The sequence below is a fragment of the Bos mutus genome, chromosome 4 (assembly GCF_027580195.1).
Source record: "Bos mutus isolate GX-2022 chromosome 4, NWIPB_WYAK_1.1, whole genome shotgun sequence".
Taxonomy (NCBI): domain Eukaryota; kingdom Metazoa; phylum Chordata; class Mammalia; order Artiodactyla; family Bovidae; genus Bos; species Bos mutus.
The window spans coordinates 47,455,690-47,475,487 of NC_091620.1; positions in this window are offsets into that span (position 1 = coordinate 47,455,690).

Sequence of the window (19,798 nt, forward strand, 5' to 3'; positions counted from 1 at the left end):
GGTAGAAAGGAAAAGTAAAACCAAAAGTTGGTTCTATGGGAAAAATAATAAAATAATCTTCTGACAAGTCTGATTGAGGATAAAAAGAACAAATATATACTATGTGAGAAATGAGAACATGAGACTAAATCCTGGATGCTAAAGAGATTATATAAATTAAAAGATAATAGTATATGTAAGTATAAGGTAATAAATTTAAAAATCTAGGGGAAACAATTTTTTAGTTTAAAAAAGTCTACTAGAAGTGATTGAAGAAGAAATACAAAATTTGAACAGACCAATAGAGATGGGAACAATACAATATTTATTAAAAAAAAAAATTGGAACTAGAGGGTTTTTATAGCTGAGCTCTATCTAATCTTTAAGAGAAAACCATTTCAATATTTAATTAAAGCATTCCAGACCGCAGGGACTCTGCTGCTGCTGCTGCTGCTGCTGCTGCTAAATCGCTTCAGTCGTGTCTGACTCTGTGTGACCCCATAGACAGCAGCCCACCAGGCTACCCCATCCCTGGGATTCTCCAGGCAAAAACACTGGAGTGGGTTGCCATTTCCTTCTCTAATGCATAAAAGTGAAAAGTGAAAGTGAAGTCACTCAGTCGTCTCCGGCTCTTAAACAAAATCTTAATATTAAAATCTTAAAAAGACAGAACATAAATATAGAAACAAAACTGTTTCACTTATGAATAAAACTATAGGATTACAAAATAGAATATTATCATATCAAAGAATAGTAGTGATGATAAAATAGAATTTATTCTAGAATGTAAGGATGATACTGTATTAAGAAATCAGTTGATATAATTCATTATATTAGCAAATTAAAAATAAAACTCCTTGATTAATAGATGCTAAAAGATATTTGAGTCATTTCAAGAACTATCCTTTGTTTTTTTAAAAAAAAATTTTTAAAGAATGAAAGAAATATACAGTTCTTAAAATTGAAGAAGACTGTACCAAAAAAAAAAAAAAGCAAATGTTTTATTAAATGAGGGAATTTCAAATCAAGAATAGGAGAGATCTTTGCTACCACTACTATTATTGAATATTAGTTTTGGAAATTTTAATAAAAGCAATAAGACAAGAAACAAATTATCAGTAAACAGGAAAATCTGAAAATTATGTTTTCATCATTAATATGATTATTTACTAAGAAAACTATCAGAAAGCCAAAATCTGTTTAAATTAATGACATAATTTAGAAATTGCCTATAATAATAAATAGCTGTTTTAAAATCCATAGTAACTGTCTGCCCCAGAAATGATAAATTAGAAATGAGAAGGTGAGGGTTTGGAACAAATGCTATGGTTCTCCTTTCCTCCTACTCTCCCTCCCTCTCTCCCTTTCCAGTTCTATCTATCAAAGTATAAGAACTTGCAAATAGGATTAACTGTTACCCATTGCTTGTGTGTTTGTTTTTTCCAATGGAGAGCGTATAATTTAAGAGTACAGATAGAAAAGCAAACTATCTGTTTTTAAACCCAGGCTTTGCCTTTTGCCAGCTCTGGGAACCTGGAGGGTAATATTTGGAGATATTTATCTAGATTTTCTTTTGTGCATTTATATGTATAAGTATATGTGTATGTTGTATTCACTTTACCCTTGCTGTCCTTTATAGATAGATAGAGAAATTCCCTCAGTTGTGTCTGACTCTCTGCAACCCCATGGACTATACAGTCCATGGAATTCTCCAGGCCAGAATACTGGAGTGGGTAGCCATTCCCTTCTCCAGGGTATCTTTCCAACCCAGGGATCAAACCCTTCCTTTCAAAGTGAAAAATGACTTGGGTGATCAAGAAGGCTGACTGAGGAGGTAAAATTTAAGCTGAGAGCTGAATATTAAGAAGGATTGGACCCTGAAGGTACAAAGAGAAAGCTAATAGTCCTGTCAGAGGGAATAAAGAGCCTGAGAAACCAGAAGTGACTGGGAGGGTGGTGAGCAAGGCAGTGGTATGAGATAAGTCAGCAAAGGTACAGGGGATCAGGTTATGTAAGATTTTGTAAGCCTGGCTGAGAAGTTTGGATTTTGTTCTAAATGCTTCTTATTCCAAGAATCTATAGTACTAAAGGGTTTTTAAGCAAAGGCCAATCAAATCCATAGATTTCTACAGAAGTGCTTGTCAGGGAAGAGGCAAGAGCAGAAGCAGGGAGGCTAGCAGGAATTTGCAACAGTACAAGGGAATGAGCCATTGTGGCTGTGGGAAAGGACACATTCAAGATTGGTTTGGGAGGCATTATTAATGAATTACATGATTGGAATGTAGTAAAGTCAAAGATTCAAGAAAATCCCTACCCGAAAGAAGTTTTAAGAAATCTAAGAGCAGAAAGCTTCTCAGAGGTATCTTCTTAATTTTTCTCCTTCTTTACTCCATACAATCCGTCACCAAGTCCTGTTCATTCTGCCTTCAAAACATATTCCCAGTCCTACTGCTTCTCATCACTTCCACCACTAGGCGCAGCTTCCAGCAACCTGGATTATTGTAACTACCTCCTAAGAGGTCTCCTGCCTTTACTGTTATTCCACCTTGTCAACTTCGTTGAAGCGGTCAGCATGATCTTTTACAAAGGTAAATCATATCTCAGTTCTCAAAACTTTCCAACTTCCTATCTTTTAGAATACAATGTAAAGTACTCACCATGGCCTGTAGGGTCCTTCACCATTCAGCGCCTGGGTCTGTTAGCCTCACCCCCACTCTCCTCCTTGTCACTCTGCTAACACCGGCTGTACTATTTGGATCACAGGGAGAATACAGCTGCCTCAGGGCCTTTGCACTTCCTGCCCTTTCTGCCTGGAATGCTTTTCTCAGAGTTATTCACCTGGTCCCCAGCTTCATTCAAATATCTCATCTCCAGAGACACCTACTCTGACCTAAATTCCTCACCCCCTCACTATCTAGCCCCTTAACTCTCTTTTATAAATCTTTATTGAACAAATTACCCACCTGAAATTATATTTCATTTGTTTATCTGTTAAATGTGTATCTGTTATTTATTTAATATACATCTTGTCTATCAGCATGTAAACTCCATAAGGAAAGCAGGCTGACTCTCTGGCTCATTGATATATACCGTGTGCCCAGAACTGTGACTTGGTATAGTGACATTTGTAGAAATGAACAGAAGAATAAATGTTAGCTATTATTACATTGTTAGTATTATTATGAGTCACTTGCCATGTGCTCTTTTTTTCCTTCTAAATACCTTCTTTTCATACCCACTGCTATCACCTGAATCCAGACCTCTCTCACTCCACACATGACAACCACTGAAGCCTTCTTCCTGGGCTTCAGAAATCTAGTTACTTTCCTTCTCCAGGCATCTGCTGTGTGACTGCCTGGTCACTCTTTCTGAAACACTGCTTAATTATTTCAAATCTCCTTTCTAACAGCCTGAGTCTAATCACAGTATAGCCTTCCAGTCATTTCCCTCATAGCTGGTCTCTCTCAATCTTCTTTTCCAGCTGCATTTCCCATTACTTCCTTGTATGAACCCTCACACCCAGACAGATTGTTACACTTGCTTGTCTGTTAGTTGACCTTCACCATTTGGCCCATCTATCCCAAACCTCCACTGCTATTCAAAGTCAGGTTCAAATCTCACATCCTTGGTGACTGTCCCAGGAACAAGCACACATTCTTCTATATATAGTCTTACATTTATTTCCCTATTTGGACCTTGTATTGGCTCAGTCTTGTATTATATGTCTATACACTTTGTGTATGAATGTATAGGTATTCTCAGTCCTATCTTCACAGGTATAGAGCCAGTATGTCCAATCTGTATACTTTAGCTTAAAGTTTTAGTTATGTCCACTTTAGCTTAAGACTCTCATTTATATTCCTGCCCTGTCTCTTATTATGTGTACTTGGACATATTCTATAATCTTTCCAAGTTTCTGTTTCCATTTCAGTAAAACGGGGATAATTGTCTCTTTCTCATAGTGCTGTCATTATAATTGGATGAGTTCAAATGCAGTGCTTAATATACAGTGGGCCCCAATTAATTGTTATTTCTTTTTGTGTTTCCCATGGTGCCAGTTCATAGTATGGTTGATGGCTTTGCAAATAGGCAGGGAAATATCTACAGTAGGCATTATACAACCCATTAGCCATGTCCTGCATATTTCATAAAGACTACTGCTTTAAATAAATGTATATTCCCAGTGCCTTCCTATTCCTGTCTTGCTTTGGATATTATTGTTTTCACTAGATTGATGACACCTGAGTCCATCTGGGTGACTCTAAGCTCTCCCTAAATGTTCCCACTTCTGTGGGAGCACCAATCATGGTGTCTTTCCCCACAGAGGGCATCTCAATAATGTATGAGGATGGGAATGTGGATAGGAATGACTACTTTTGCAACCAGATTTCTGGAAGGTAAATGATTCACGCAATGTGGTTTCAGAAATAAACTTAGATACAAGGGAAATGTAGCTGCCAACATCAGTATGCTGCTGCTGCTGCTAAGTCGCTTCAGTCATGTCCGACTCTGTGCGACCCCATAGATGGCAGCCCACCAGGCTCCCCCGTCCCTGGGATTCTCCAGGCAAGAATACTGGAGTGGGTTGCCTTATACCCACAGGCTAATGGAATCTGGAGCAATCCAATTTAGACTGAAATCATTTTTGCACATTAGTTTATGGTTATTTCTTTTGTACTGTAGTTAGCATGCTAATGTGTTTAAATTTTAAAGCATGTTCCCCCCACCATCTTGTTCTATATGTATTTTATAAATTATATTCAGAGTAGAGGTCTTTGAACTTATTTTTGTGATATAAACTGCTTTGGTAGTCTGGTGAAACCCCTCCTTAGAAAAATGTTTTTAAATGCATAACAAAAAACATAGGATTCCAAAGAAAAATTTTCATATTGAAAAGCAGTAATAAAAGCTTTCAATGTTTTAATGTGATATAAAATATATGTGTTTGTATATATATATACTTAATGAATTAAGTAATGAAATCTAGCAGTGGGTCTAATAAAGTGGTGTGTCTAGTAAATACCACACTTTTGAAGTTTTAAGCACTGTGTTCTTTTGAAGTTTCCATATCAACTTTCATGTGATATGAAACTTGTAATTTCTACTATTGTCAAAGTCAGATGTACTGCTAACATGGCCATGGTCACTGCCCACCTTGATAAATGAAGGAAATGGCAAATTGAAGTTAAAGATTAGTGATAACAGAGGTGTATTTTTCATTCAAGTTCATGTACATCCTGAATTCTATCTACAAACCCCTTATTAAGAACTCTTGCTAGAATCTCCTAAGCCCTCTCCCAACTGAAATAGTAACAAAGGCAGCATGAGACTAAACTGTTCAGATGTACAGTTTCACAGGAGTCAGATCATATCACACCTCCTAGCTCCTCATCTCATGCCATGAAAAATTCTGGATAAAGATTAATGGGCCAGAGAGGAAGAGCCACTCCATAATGAGGAGATGAGAAGAATGAGAAGAATGTTCTAGCAGACTCCAAGAGTCCTGAAGAGCTAAGCTGGCTCCAGGCTTTCCCTGAAGCCATGGCCATAGCATACTCCCTCCTCCACCCACAAAGTTGGCCTGTTACACACTGAGCATTCAGTCTTTGGAGACACATTCTCTGGTCAATGCCTCAATCATCTGTCTCGTGCACTCCTCCTTCTCACATGGACCAAACACTAGAAGAGAGGGCTTGAACATCTCCCAGAGTAGTTAAAGTTCTACCTTTTTGACCAAAGTTGACTGAATAGAATTGATGTGATATAGGTAAAGATGCCCAGGCCAAAATAGAGTCTAAAGGGGACACTAATGATGATAGCTACAGAAAATACCTGAAAATTAAATACAAACCCCACCCAGATGGGTGCCAAGTTATTTAGAAGAGTTATAGTAGTTGCAGTCAGCTGCATACTTGGATACCTCCAGCTTCAGTAACACTGCAGGATTCTGGACAGTTAAGCAAATCATGGGAATAATTTACAGACTGAAATTATGCTTGCAGGTGTGGGCCTAGTAAAGCCTTGTTATTATCAAGAGTGGAGGCTCTGGCTCCAAGACAGCTTCCTGGGCAGTGTTGAGCCACGAGGTAATGAAAAGCTGGCAGAAGATAGCATTTCAGTGGCTTGACCTCTCAGTCACTCTTGTGATCCCAGAGAAGACACACCTATCTGAAGAGAGAATTGTAATTCTAGTAACAAAGATTGGACTTATTCAGTCCTTTAAGGGAAAAGTGACATAGGGGCAGTGAGAAATGTAGTTTACTACACAGGTCCTAAATTCCTCTCCACTCTCCCTAAGTGCTAGGAGGTCCTAAGAGATTACTGGGGGAGAGAAGAAAATGAGGTTGATGACAGCATGGTGAGGCCTTCTCACTGGTCCCAGCCTCTTTGAGTCCTCATGGGAACATGTGTGAAATTTTCTCTAACAGTAGACATTTGAGACCCTACATAAGAGGGGAAAGAAGAAGACTGAAGCTCAACTCCTCCATTTTGGATATGGGAGACCAGGACTCAGAGGTAAAGTGATTTGACTTAGATGTGACATTTTAGGACAAATAATACAAGACTAAACTGCAGGTTTTCTGATCTCTGATCATTGTGCTCTTTCCATTATTTAGAAAAATGTCTGAGCAAATCACAACCACTGTTTACATCTTGGCCTTCATTGCTCAATCTCAGCAGCAGTAATGAAGGATGAAGACCAACCTGGAGCAGATTGGATCAGGTTCCAGAAAGCACAAACCTACTAGGTACATATTGTAAACTGGCTCACTCAAAACCCATTTGCATATCTTGTCTTCCTATACTATAAAGCTGGAAAGTTAAAACTTTCCTTCCCAGACTCCCTTGCAGCTAGAAGAAACCATGTGAGATCTGGGGAGTAAGATATAAGTTCAAGTCAGCTGGTTCTGTCTCTTCTGCTTCTTCTTTCTCTCTGACTAGAATGTGAGCTTGATATTAGAGGGGTATCTGTCATCCTCAGGATGCTAGGGCAAGCCCCTTGATGATATTTCAAGGTAATGTACTAGCCCTGATTTGCTTAAACCCAGACTTCTTCTCACCAGGGTAAAGAAATCCCTTCCTTTAGGGAGAAAGTCCATACTCATTAGATTTTATGATACGTGTGTCGAGCATAACCCTAACTTGTATCTCAGTCTATGAATCAAAAGTGGACTCAAGGATGGCAAATATACACTAAAACAGATTTCAGCAGGGTAAATCCATGTGCCAATTGAGTTTAATGTTGAATGTTATGTAATATTAGTTAGCAAAGAGATCCAATTAAAGAAGGTAAGAAAACTGTCTAGATTTGAAATGCTTTTTGTATGAAGTGGCTTTGAAGGCATACAGTGTGACCTGTGGATATGTCTTGGTAGGATAACTCTCCCACATTAAATAATCAAGGAACCATGATTCAAGACCATCATTACTTATTTGGGGCCATCTATCCTTGTTCCTCTTGTAAAAATGAAATAAAATGGCCACCAGAAGGTGTGGGCAAGGAAATACTGAGGTGAAAACATGCCTGCAAACCAGATTGCTCTAAGGATGTTGTCACAGTGGGACCTGAGGTAGCCTATGGCCTGTTGGAATAAGAGGGGATAAAACACAGCCTTAGAATGAGATTAGAGAACTTTGGTTTCTTGGCCTAATTTCATCCCACTGGAGACAATTATCTTATGAGGTGATATTAGCTGTAGCATTAACATTTAAAGAATCATGTTCTCATGGGTAGACTGCCGTGGGTTTCTGAGTCAGAATTCTCTAATGGTTTGATGAGAGCAGCTGAAGGTACACAGAGTGTGTACTTTCTTCATTTATCCTGAAGGGCTTTTTACTTAGTTGTATATTAAACAGCCTCCACCAGGGACCAATAAGATTAAAAAAAAAAAGTACAGAGTGAATTTGAATTGAAAAAGAGACTTTGATCAACTAAAATAAATGTTTCCAAATGTAAAATCAACAACTATTTTAATATCTCCAGAAAGGGGGCAATTAAAAAAGATAAAATTAAGAATATCATGCAGTAACATTCCTTGGAAAGCTTGTAAACTGATCCATTCTTATGGTACTAAAATATATTTATAAAACCTAACCATTACTTCCCAATACTGCAAAACCCTCAGATTTCTATAAAGGGAAAAACAGGTATTTTAAAATTTGAACTCTAAAATTTTTGAAAGTAAAAAGGACTTCCCTCGAACTAACACTGAACCAATTAGAAGCAAGGGTACTCTGAAAAATACTTCTGATGAGCTCAGCAGAGTTTGAAAGGTCTATGAAAACAGCCTTCGGGTAACTCCTATCATCTTAATTAAAAAAACAGGAATTCTCTAGCCTTATTTTGGGTTTATTCATGAAATATGCTATGCCTTGTGGCTCAGTTAATTTTCACTTCCCTGGGATTACAGTCCTACTAAGGACCAAGCATGTATTTTCACTTTGGAAAGAGCCCCATTCATCCTGTCTTGAGGCAAGATGGAGGGACCAGAAATTTAAGTGGACACATTCATCAGCCTAGCCTTAGGTAAGCCTCTGATCCACCACTCACAGAGGTAGCCCCTCTACCTCATCCATAAAGGTACATACCCTCTTTCAGAAAACATGTTCTCTCATTCATTACTAGTTGACACATCTTTGGAGAAAGAAATATGGCAAGAGCTATCAACATTTCAAATGCATGCTTTCTTTGACCAAGAAATTCCATTTCTAGGGATCCAACAGTTGCATCTGCCTACATGGGCAAAAATGAATATCCAGTTACTCATTGATATATTTTTTGTAGTAAAAGGATATAGAGGGGGGAAAGTAAATGTTCAGTAAGAAAAGACAAAGTAAATAAATTTTCTTCTTTAAAAGGATGTCAGTATGTCTGGATGCAGACTTGGGGCTAGTCTCTAGTTCAAACTCATCACACCTAGATGGTGTAGCAGACGATGCAAAGAATCTGGGTCTCGGTGACATAACTGAACTGCAGAATTAACTTTTAGTAGAGGTGTCCTATCTTTTGGCTTCTGATTTTGTGAGATTATAAATTTGCATCATGATTTTAGACAACTAAACCTGATTTCTCTTACTTTCAGCAAAATCATCCCAAGAGGGTATCCTATGCAGAGGAAGGTTTGGGGAAAGGCCCTGAGATGATGCTCCTACAGGTAAGATGGAAGGAGTTCCATGGCTCTGTATCCACTGTCACACTTTGAGATACCAATTGCTATCTCAACATCTTATATCTCTAATAATGGTCCCCTATTTCCTACATGACCATTTTCCATCAGTTTAAATGAACCCACAGAAGTAAGTAGATGAGGGGAAACACCTCACAGAGGCCTGCATTTTCCATCTCTGAGACTCAAGAGACCCAATCTGTGGCAGCTAAATTCCTGACTTAGCATTGTTTCTGCCATGGTCTCACTCAGAGTTTTTACTTTTAGCTCTCAGGATTTGTTCCAGTTACTTCACTCAGAAAAGAATTATTAAAGGGTAGACTCTTTGGCAATAAGTGCTAAAAAAATAGACTCTAGATGGAGCTTCAATAAACAACCCCTCAAATATCATCATAGAAACAGACCACCAAGAACACTGCTATCTTTGCCTCAGTCAGGAAATTGCAGAATCTGGAATCTTCCATCAGGGCCATCTGCTCCAGGCCACTCTGTTCCTGTTCTGTTTGGGTCAGGAAGAGGATATTCACACTTGTTTTCCTCCCCACATAACTTAGTTCTTTCATAACTCAAGGTTGTTTAAAACTTGTATTATGTTTAAAAAAAAAAAAAACTTTTATTATGTTTAATAATATGCCTGGAGAATTGAACATCTTTATTCAGTTTTGAGGCTTCCCTGGTGGCTCAAACAGTAAAGAATCCACTTGCAATGCAAGAGACCTGGGTTCAGTCCCTGGGTAGGGAAGATCTCCTAGAGAAGGAAATGGCAACCCCCTCCAGTATTCTTGCCTGGAGAATCCCCATGGATAGAGGAGCTTGGCATGCTACAGTCCATAGGGTCACAAAGAGTCGGACACGACTGAGTGACTAAGCCCAGCATTCAGGTTTGAATCAAGATCTCAAACAACTGAATCTGAACTAAGCCACATCTGAACCCTAGTAGCAAGTGAGGCTGGGAAGCTAATGATTACCTGCCAGCCTCTGGAGTCCTGGGAGACTGGAGGTATCCTGCAGCGGGTTTCCAGGAACATCCAATCCACAATATCCACGGTCCCCAAAGTGCAAACAACATAGCCTCACACCAAAAATGGAACTGCCTTCAAACTCAGCTCTATCAGGAATGAAGATAAGACTCCTCAGTGAGCCCACCGGGTAGTCAATGCTATCACCTGAGGGGCATATTGCTCTACACTGCATTTTAACCAGCTACAAAAAAAGAAATCAATACTTTCCTAGAAAGTCTGCTTTCAATGTGGTAAAAAGTGCTCTAATCCCTACAATCACTTTTAAGGTTCTCTTTTAGCAAAATAAATGTTCTGCTATTGCACAAGTTGTTGTGACTAGAAGCACGGGACTTGAGTTAATAATAATAACAACAACTTATTAGAAACTGTGGTGAGAAAAACACAAAGCCAGTGTCAACTCAGCATTGTGGGTGCTATTTTGGAATCTTCAGTTTCTTCCCACATACGCAAAGTGGAGGAGAGATTTGCAGCAATTATCAAAATACTTTCAAATTTTAAAAATTATATTTTCCTGCAATTATCTAGATATTTCAGATAAATTTGGGGGTAATTTTGGTCCAAACAGTCTTTATAATTGCCCAAATTCTCTTGTACATGTACTTCTAGACACTGCTAAAAATACATAGCAATCAAAGCAGTGCTGTTGGTAAACCCTGTTTCAATTTCACAGAGAAGCTGGGAAAGATATACAGGAATCAAGAAGCTTCTCTTCTCTCAAATGTAATAAAATGCAGACAAATCTATAAGAATAGCAAAAAAAAAAAAAAAAAAAAAAAAGTCAGAAACATCCAAACTAAGGAAGAAGCACAGCCTCATAATGTCACCATTTTAAAACAATGTCTATTGAGAAAAGAGTCTAGAAATTGACTGTAGCTTCTACTTGACTCCTCCAGAAGCTGAACAATGGATAAAAATGTGAAGAAATAAAAGTCCTTAAAAAAATGAACTCTACCTCTCATTTGGAGGGTAGTGGGCCAATGATGTGAGGGATGGGGTTTGGAAATGAAGCTCAGAAGAAAAGTATCAGGAGTCTCTTTAAATGGTTGCCTGTCTCAGTGTGAGAGGAAAATGGCTCATTCATTAGAGATGGTAAGAACTACTAAGAACTGGCACTTTGTTTTATTATCTAAAAGAAACACAGGATATAACTAGTAAAGGGACACCTCTGATGAATTCCTAGTTTGTGTATTTTTCTTAATGCCTTTTCCACCCATATCCCAGAAGGAAACAGGGGAGACAAATAGAGAAGAGGGGAGGAAGTTACCACTAAGGCAACTTGTCTTTGAGAAATGAAGAGGCCCTGGATTTCCCCAGCATCTGGTGAACAACCTAAAAACCAAATATTTTTATCACTGCATCAGATGCACCCTTAACTAATCAGAGTAAAACTCAGTACAGAACTTTTAACTAAGTCACAGCAAAAGTCTTCAGTGGCAAAGCCCTCCAACTGTGATACCCACAGCCCTGGTTCCATCCTCCCACCCCAGACTCCCTTTGGTCCCATCCTTGCCCTCTCCTCAGACAACTGAAGAGCAGATGTAACACAACCCATGAATACAACAGCCTAAGTTAGGCCTAAGAGAAATGCAAAGAAATTGATTACAAATAGAAAGATAAATACAAGACTCAAATAGAGGTTTTCCTTATCTTGGGAAAGGTACTCCTTTCCCAATTTGGAACCAGTCCATTGTTCCATGTCTAGTTCTAACTGTTGCTTCTTGACCTTGTTGCATACAGGTTTCTCAGGAGGCAGGTAAGATGCTCTGGTATTCCCATCTCTTTAAGAATTTTCCACATAATTTTCCACAATATCTAAAAATAAAAAAGAATGAAATACCAAAAGAAATAGAGGAAAAAAGTAAAGAAAGTCAAGAATTAAAAACTGAGTTCTAATTAGGAATACTTTTGACTGCAAGTAGCAGAAAACCCAGCTAACAGTGGCTTAAACTATGTAGACATCAATTGTTAAGACATCCAGAGGTAGGCAGTACCAAAATTAGTTTGGCATCACTGAGTTCATCAATATCTAGGCCTGTCTTATGTTTACATTCTGTCAGCTTCCATATATTTGCAATATTGCTCCTCATGACCACAAGATGGTTGCCATAGCTCTAAGATTCACAGCTGCATGCAACAGTATTCAAAGCAGAACAAGAGGGGAATCAAAGCAAAGGATATTCCTCTTTCTTTTGAGAAAGGAAATACTTTCCTAAAAGCTCTCAGCTTATTTATCCTGGTATTTCATTGGCCAGAAGTGGTTCATATGTTCACCCCTAAACTAATCACTGGCAAAGGCAAGAGAATAGTCATAAATCCATCCCTTGCTAGAAATATTAATGTCAGAACTAAACTGGGATCTGTTAGCAAAGAAGCAGCAGGCAACTAGATGGGCAGTCAAAATAACAATCATTATTGAATTCAGAGTATTCTAACTTGTTATGAGAATCACTGAAAGAAATAAAACAGATCATACACTTTCTAAAATGCTAGAAATAGCATATAAAGAAACTACCATAGGTTCCAACAACACAAGAGATGATTCTACACATGGGCATCACCAAATGGTCAATACCAAAATCAGATTGATTGCATTCTTTGCAGCCAAAGATGGAAAAGCTCTATATAGTAAGCAAAAACAAGACCGGGAGCTGACTGTGACTCAGATCATGAACTCATTATTGCAAAATTCAGACTTAAATTGAAGAAAGTAGGGAAAACCACTAAAAAATTCTGGTATGACCTAAATCAAATCCCTTGTGATATACAGTGGAAGTGACAAATTCAAGGGATTAGATCTGATGGAGTGCCTGAAGAACTATGGACAGAGATTCATAACATTGTACAGGAGGCAGTGATCAAAGTCATCCCCAAGGAAAAGAATTGCAAAAAGGCAAAATGGTTGTCTGAGGAGACCTTACAAATAGCTGAGAAAAGAAAAGAAGTAAAAGGCAAAGGAAAAAAGAAAAGATATATCCATCTGAATGCAGAGTTCCAAAGAATATCAAGGAGAGATAAGAAAGCCTTCCTAAATTATCAATGCAAAGAAATAGAAGAAAACAATAGAAGGGAAAAGACTAGAAATCTCTTCAAGAAAATTAGAGATACCAAGGGAAAAGTTCATACAAGGATGGGCACAATGAAGGACAAAAATAGTATGGACCTAACAGAAGCAGAATATATTAAGAAGAGGTGGTAAGAATACACAGAAGAACTATACAAAAAAAAGATCTTAATGACCCAGATAACCACGATGGTGTGATCATTCACATAGAGCCAGACATTCTGTAATGTGAAGTCAAGTGGGCCTTAGGAAGGATCATTACAAACAAAGCTAGTGGAAGTGATGGATTTCCAGCTGACCTATTTCAAATCCTAAAAGATGATGCTGTTAAAGTGCTACAGTCAATATGCCAACCAATTTGGAAAACTCAACAGTGGCCACAGGACTGAAAAATGTCAGTTTTCATTCCAGTCCCAAAGAAGGTCAATGCCAAAGAATGTTCAAACTACCATATAATTGCACTCATTTCACTTGCTAGGAAGTGAAAGTCATTCAGTTGTGTCTGACTCTTTGTGACCCCATAGACTATACAGTCCATGGAATTCTCCAGGCCAGAATACTGGAGTGGGTAGCCTTTCCCTTCTCCAGGGGATCTTCCCAGCCCAGGGATCGAACCCAGGTTTCCCACATTGCAGGCAATTCTTTACCAGCTGAGCTACAAGCAAAGCACTACTATATGCTAGCAAGGTCATGCTCAAAATCCTTCAAGCTAGGCTTCAACAGTATGTGAACTGAGAACTTTCAGATGTACAAGCTGGATTTAGAAAAGGCAGAGATCAAATTGCCAACATCTGATGAATCATAGAAAAAGCAAGAGAATTCCAGAAAAACATCTATTTCTGCTTCATTGACTACTCTAAAGCCTGTGATTTTGTGGAAAATTCTTAAAGAGAATTGGGAAAGGAGTATGTCAAGGCTATATATTGTCACCCTGCTTATTTAGTTTATATGCAGAGTACATCATGTGAAATACTGGGCTGGATGAAGCACCAGCTGGAATCAAGATTGCTAGGAGAAATATCAATAACCTCAGACATGCAGATGACGTCACCCTTGTTGTAGGAAGTGAAGAGGAACCAAAGAGCCTCTTGATGAAGGTGAAAGAGGAGAGTGAAAAAGTTTGCTTAAAACTCAGCATTCAAAAAACTAAGATCATGGCATCCAGTCCCATCACTTCATGGCAAATAAATGGGGAAACAATGGAAATAGGATTTTGGGCTTCAAAATCACTGCAGATGGTGACTGCAACCACAAAATTAAAAGACGCTTGCTGTGACAAACCTAGACAGCAAAATCTATGACAAACCTAGACAGCATGTTAAAAATCAAAGATGTTACTTTGCCAACAATGGTCTGTATAATCAAAGCTTTGGTTTTTCCAGTAGTCATGTATGGATGTGACAATTGGACCACAAAGAAGGCTGAACAGTAAAGAATTGCTTTTGAACTGTGATGTTGGAAAAGACTCTTGAGAGTGCCTTGGACTGCAAGGAGATTAAACCAGTCAATCTTAATGGAAATCAATCCTGAATATTCATTGGAAAGACTGATGCTGAAATTGAAGCTGAAGCTCCAATACTTTGGCCACCTGATGCAAAGAGCTGACTGATTAGAAAAGACCCTGGTGCTGGAAAAGATTGAAGACAGGAAGAGAAGGGGACGACAGAGGATAAGATGGTTGGATGCCATCACTGACTCATTGGACGTGAGTTTGAGCAAGCTCTAGGAGATAGATGGTCAATGACAGGGAGGCCAGGCATGCTGCAGTCCATGGGGTCGCAAAGAGTCGGACATGACTGTGTGACTGAACAACAACAACAACCATAGGTTATAAAGCAAAAGATAGCAAACAAAAGGAAATAACCTATATCATTAAAGATATTAACCTATATCATTAAAGCAGTATGGTACTTGTATTGATACTTGTATAGACAGAAAGACCAATTGAATAAAACAGAAAGTTCAGAAATTGACACAGATATTTATGGAAATTTATTACTGTACACATAAAGGTAGCATCCCAAAGCTATGGGAAAAATTACAAACTTTTCAATAAGTTGTATGAGAAAACTAATAGATAATCTAAAGAAAAATAAATTTGAAATCCTAATTTATTCACCATACCCAGGATAAATTCCAGATCTTAATATAAGAAAAGAGAGAGAGAGAGAGGAGGGAAGGAAGGAAGGGAGGGAGGAATAAAAGAAGGAAGAGATTATGAAAGTACAAGACAAAAAAGGGCAAAGTCTTTTTTTTTTTAATTATAGAACAGGAATTGGCAGTATTTTAACTGGTTGGTCACATAGTAAATGGGCTTCCCAGGTGGCACCAGTGGTAAAGAATCTGCCTACCAATGCAGGAGTCATAAGAGACGTGGGTTCAATCCCTGGTTTGGGAAGATCCCCTGGAGTAGGGCACAGCAACCCACTCCATAATTCTTGCCTGGCGGGCTACAGTGCATAGGGTCACAAAGAGTCAAAAGTGACTACAGTGACTTAGCGCACAAGCATGCACATAGTAAATAGTAGCTGCAGCTACAAAATTCTGCCACTGTAGCAAATGAGCATAGCTGTTTTTCAATAAAGCTCTATTTACAAAACAAATAAAGGGCTGGATATAACCCTTGAGCCATATTTCACAAGCCCCTATAGCATGTGAAAGTAAGACCCCAAACTCAGAAGCCACTAAAAAAAATGTTGATACATTCAACCACAAATTAAATACTTCTACAAGGTAAAAACAACACATTTAGTTCAGTTCAGTTCATTCGCTCAGTCATGTCCAACTCTTTGCGACCCCATGAATCACAGCACACCAGGCCTCCCTGTCCATCACCAACTCCAGGAGTTCACTCAAACCCATGTCCATTGAGTCAGTGATGCCATCCAGCCATCTTATCCTCTGTCCTCCGCTTCTCCTTCCCCCAATCCCTCCCAGCATCAGGGTCTTTTCCAATGAGTCAACTCTTCACATGAGATGGCCAAAGTATTGGAGTTTCAGCTTTAGCATTATTCCCTCCAAAGAAATCCCAGGGCTGATCTCCTTTAGGATGGACTGGTTGGATCTCCTTGTAGTCCAAGGGACTCTCAAGAGTCTTCTCCAACACCACAGTTCAAAAGCATAAATTCTTCGGCGCTCAGCTTTCTTCACAGTCCAACTCTCACATCCATATATGACCACTGGGGAAAAACAACACATTAAGGATAGTCAAAAGATAAAATGATAAACCATGAGTAAATATTTGCAACTCATTTCAAAATGGGATAAAATTCCTAATATATAAAACTTCTAGAACTCTCTCCATTATTTTTTGCTCTTCCTAATTATTCCCATTAGCAGGCCAACCTACTCCTTTTCCCAGTCTTAAAGTCTTAAAAAACCTTTCTTTTGACCCCATTTCTGTCACCAATTACTACCTCATGTTCTACTCCTTTTTGCAGTGAAACTCTTGGAAAGAATTGTTTCCAAGATCTTTCCTCTCTTTCTCCTTTAAGCTCTGCTGGTCCACCAAAACTGCTGTAGTCAAGATTCCTACATTGCTCAAGACAGTGGTCAATTTCAGCCTGTATCTCAATTGACTTTTCAGCAGTATGTGCTGTAGATATTCACTTTTTCTTCCTTAAAAAAAAAAAAAAATTGCACTTGACTGTGAGAACACCAAGCATCAAATTCTTGGTTGTCCTCTACCTCCTTGGTCCCTCCATCGCAGGCTACTGTGCTCATCCCTTGTCATCTCCTGAACTCGTCAATTTTCACTCACTGCAGGAGTCCACTGGGGGCCCTTGTCTTTCGTAACTGGGTTCCTGGTCAGTCTTACAAATTGTCACAGCTTTAAACGTCACCTAAAGGTAAATACCTCTGGAATTTAAGTCTCAAAGCTAGATCACTCTCCTTTACTCTGGATTCCTACATACACCTGACTTCTCCCCTTGCAGTCTAATAAACATTAAGATCTTACCATATTTTCAGCTGAGCTCCCAATGTCAACCTCAAATATACTCTACCCAAGGTTACTTCCATTATAATGGGAGGTAACCCCATCCTTTTAGTTGCTCAGGCCAAAATATGTGGGACCATCTCCTCTTTCTTTTACACTCTTCACTCTACCTTTAACATATATCTGGAATCAACCATTTCTCGCCTCTCCTCTTCTACCACCTTGGTCCTAGTCACCATGATGTCTCATTGCATTACTCTACTGGCCTCCAAACTGGCTTCACTACTGCTGCCCAAGCCCTCATCAGGTTCTCAATGCAGCAGCCAGAGTGATTCAGTTAAAAATAAGTCAGATTATATCACTCCTCTGCTTCAAAACCTGCAGTGAACTCTCCAATTTGCTAATGGAAGTGCCAAAATATGTACAAAGCACTCTAAGATCTTTTCTCTTCCATTTCTCTCTAACCTCATCTTTTATTATTCTTTTCCCCTCTTACTTTGCTCCAGCCCCAATAGCTTCCTTCCTGATCTTTGAAAATACCAGGCACATACCTGCCCTAAGGTCCTTACATCAGGCTTTCCTCTGCCTCTGCGGCTCTGCTCATGTCATTTGCATGGCTCACTCCCTCACTTTCTTCAAGTCTTTGCTTAGTGTCATCTTCTCAATGAGATCTGCCCTGACCACTTGTGTTATAACAAGAAATATATTTAATCTTTGTTCCTGGTTCCTAGAACAGAGTTCCTAAAACCCTTGTTATTTTGAGTGATAAGGGTGTTAGGTGCATATTTTGTTCTAATATTTGGTCTTTAACTCCAGTTCCTGACACAGGAACTTCTAAGTCCTCTGGACTCTCCTGAGTGAGAAGGGTGTCTTTTGTATGCTAATGAGATGATTGGTGTCTGGAAGGTCCTAGAGGGCTTCAGGTTGGGGGCTGGTCACAGAAAACCAAGTCATAATTAGAGGCTTGGAACTTTCAGTTCCTACCCTGCAACCTGCAAGGAAGGAAGAGAAGCTAGAAATTGAGTTATCACACATTTCTGATGAAATCTCCATTGAAAAACCCCCAAACTGTCGGGCTCAGACAGTTTCCAGGTTGGTGATGATCTGGAGGTGCTGGGAGGATAATGCATCCAGAGAGAACATGGAAATTTCACGGTGCCCCTTTCCCATACTTTGCCCTTCATTTGGCTGTTCATTTTGTCCTTTACAAAACCCCTTGTAATATACCAAAAAACTTAAGTAAATGTTTCCGTGAGTTTTGTAAGCCATTCTACCAGATGTTTTGTGAGTAACTGGTGGCTTGTGGGAACCAAGTCCAATATAAATTGGTTCAGGTTAGAACCCCAACCTCAACCAATTTATAGCTGGTTGGCCAGAAGTATAGTTGACAATCTTAGACTTAAGGTTGTCATCAGAAGTTGGGGGCAGTCTTGTGAGACTGAATCCTTAACTTGTGAGAGCTGCACTAAGTCCAGGCAGGTAGTGTCAGAACTGAGTTTAATGTAGGACATACAATCAGTGACCACTGAGAACTGAAGGATTGCTTGGTATAGAAAAACTCACACATTTGCTATCAGAAGTGTTGTGAATAGAACTTTCCTATAAACCCCCCACTTGCACTTTCAATCTCCCTTCTCTGACAATTAATTTTCTCCATAGAACTCATTATTCTATATTATGGGAGTATTTTTTGTTGATCTTTATTTGCTCAGTTGTGTCTGGTTCTTTTGCAACCCCATGGACTGTAGCCCACCAGATTCCTCTGTCCATGGGATTTCCCAGGCAAGAATACTGGAGTGGGTTGTCATTTCCTTCTCTAGTGGATCTTCCTAACCCAAGGATGGAACCCATGTCTTCTGCATTGGCAGGCAGATTCTTTACCACTGAACTGCCAGGGAAGCCCCATTGGAAATATAATGATGAACAAAACATATGCTCTCACAGAGCTTACACTTATGAAATGTCAGAGACACCAAGCAAATAATAATACATATACTAATACAGCTAATTTGACAATGACAGCTATGAAAGTATCTTTAAAGGGAAAGATTAAAGTGCTATGAAACATACAATGAGGCAAGATGGAGAGAAACCTATTCTAGATTCAGAGATTATAAAGAAATGACATGCAGAGTAAAATATGAAGGATAAGTGGGAGTTGGCCAGTAGAGTCAAAGGAAAGGAGAGTGTTCCAGGCAGAGAAAGCATATGCAAGAGACCTGGGATGGGAAGTAGTTTGGCATATTAAGGACCCTCAAATTGTGGTTTATGCCCAGTTGTGTCCAATCCTTTGTGACCCTTTGGACTGTAGCCTGCCAGGCTCCTCTGTCCATGAAATTTTTTAGGCAAGAATACTGGAGTGGGTTGCCATTTCTTCCTCCAGGGCATCTTCCTGACCCAGGGATCAATCTCTTGTCTCCTGTGTCTCCTGAATTGCAGGCAGATTCTTTACCAATGAGCCATTAGGGAAGCCCCTTATGTAAAATATTAAAGTTCTAAACCAGGTGTCTGCATACTTTCTATTGGCTTCCCTGGTGGCTCAGTGGTAAAGAATCCACCTGCAGTACAGGAGATGCAGGTTCAATCCCTGGGTTGGGAAGATCCCTTGGAGAAGGAAATGGCAACCCAGTAT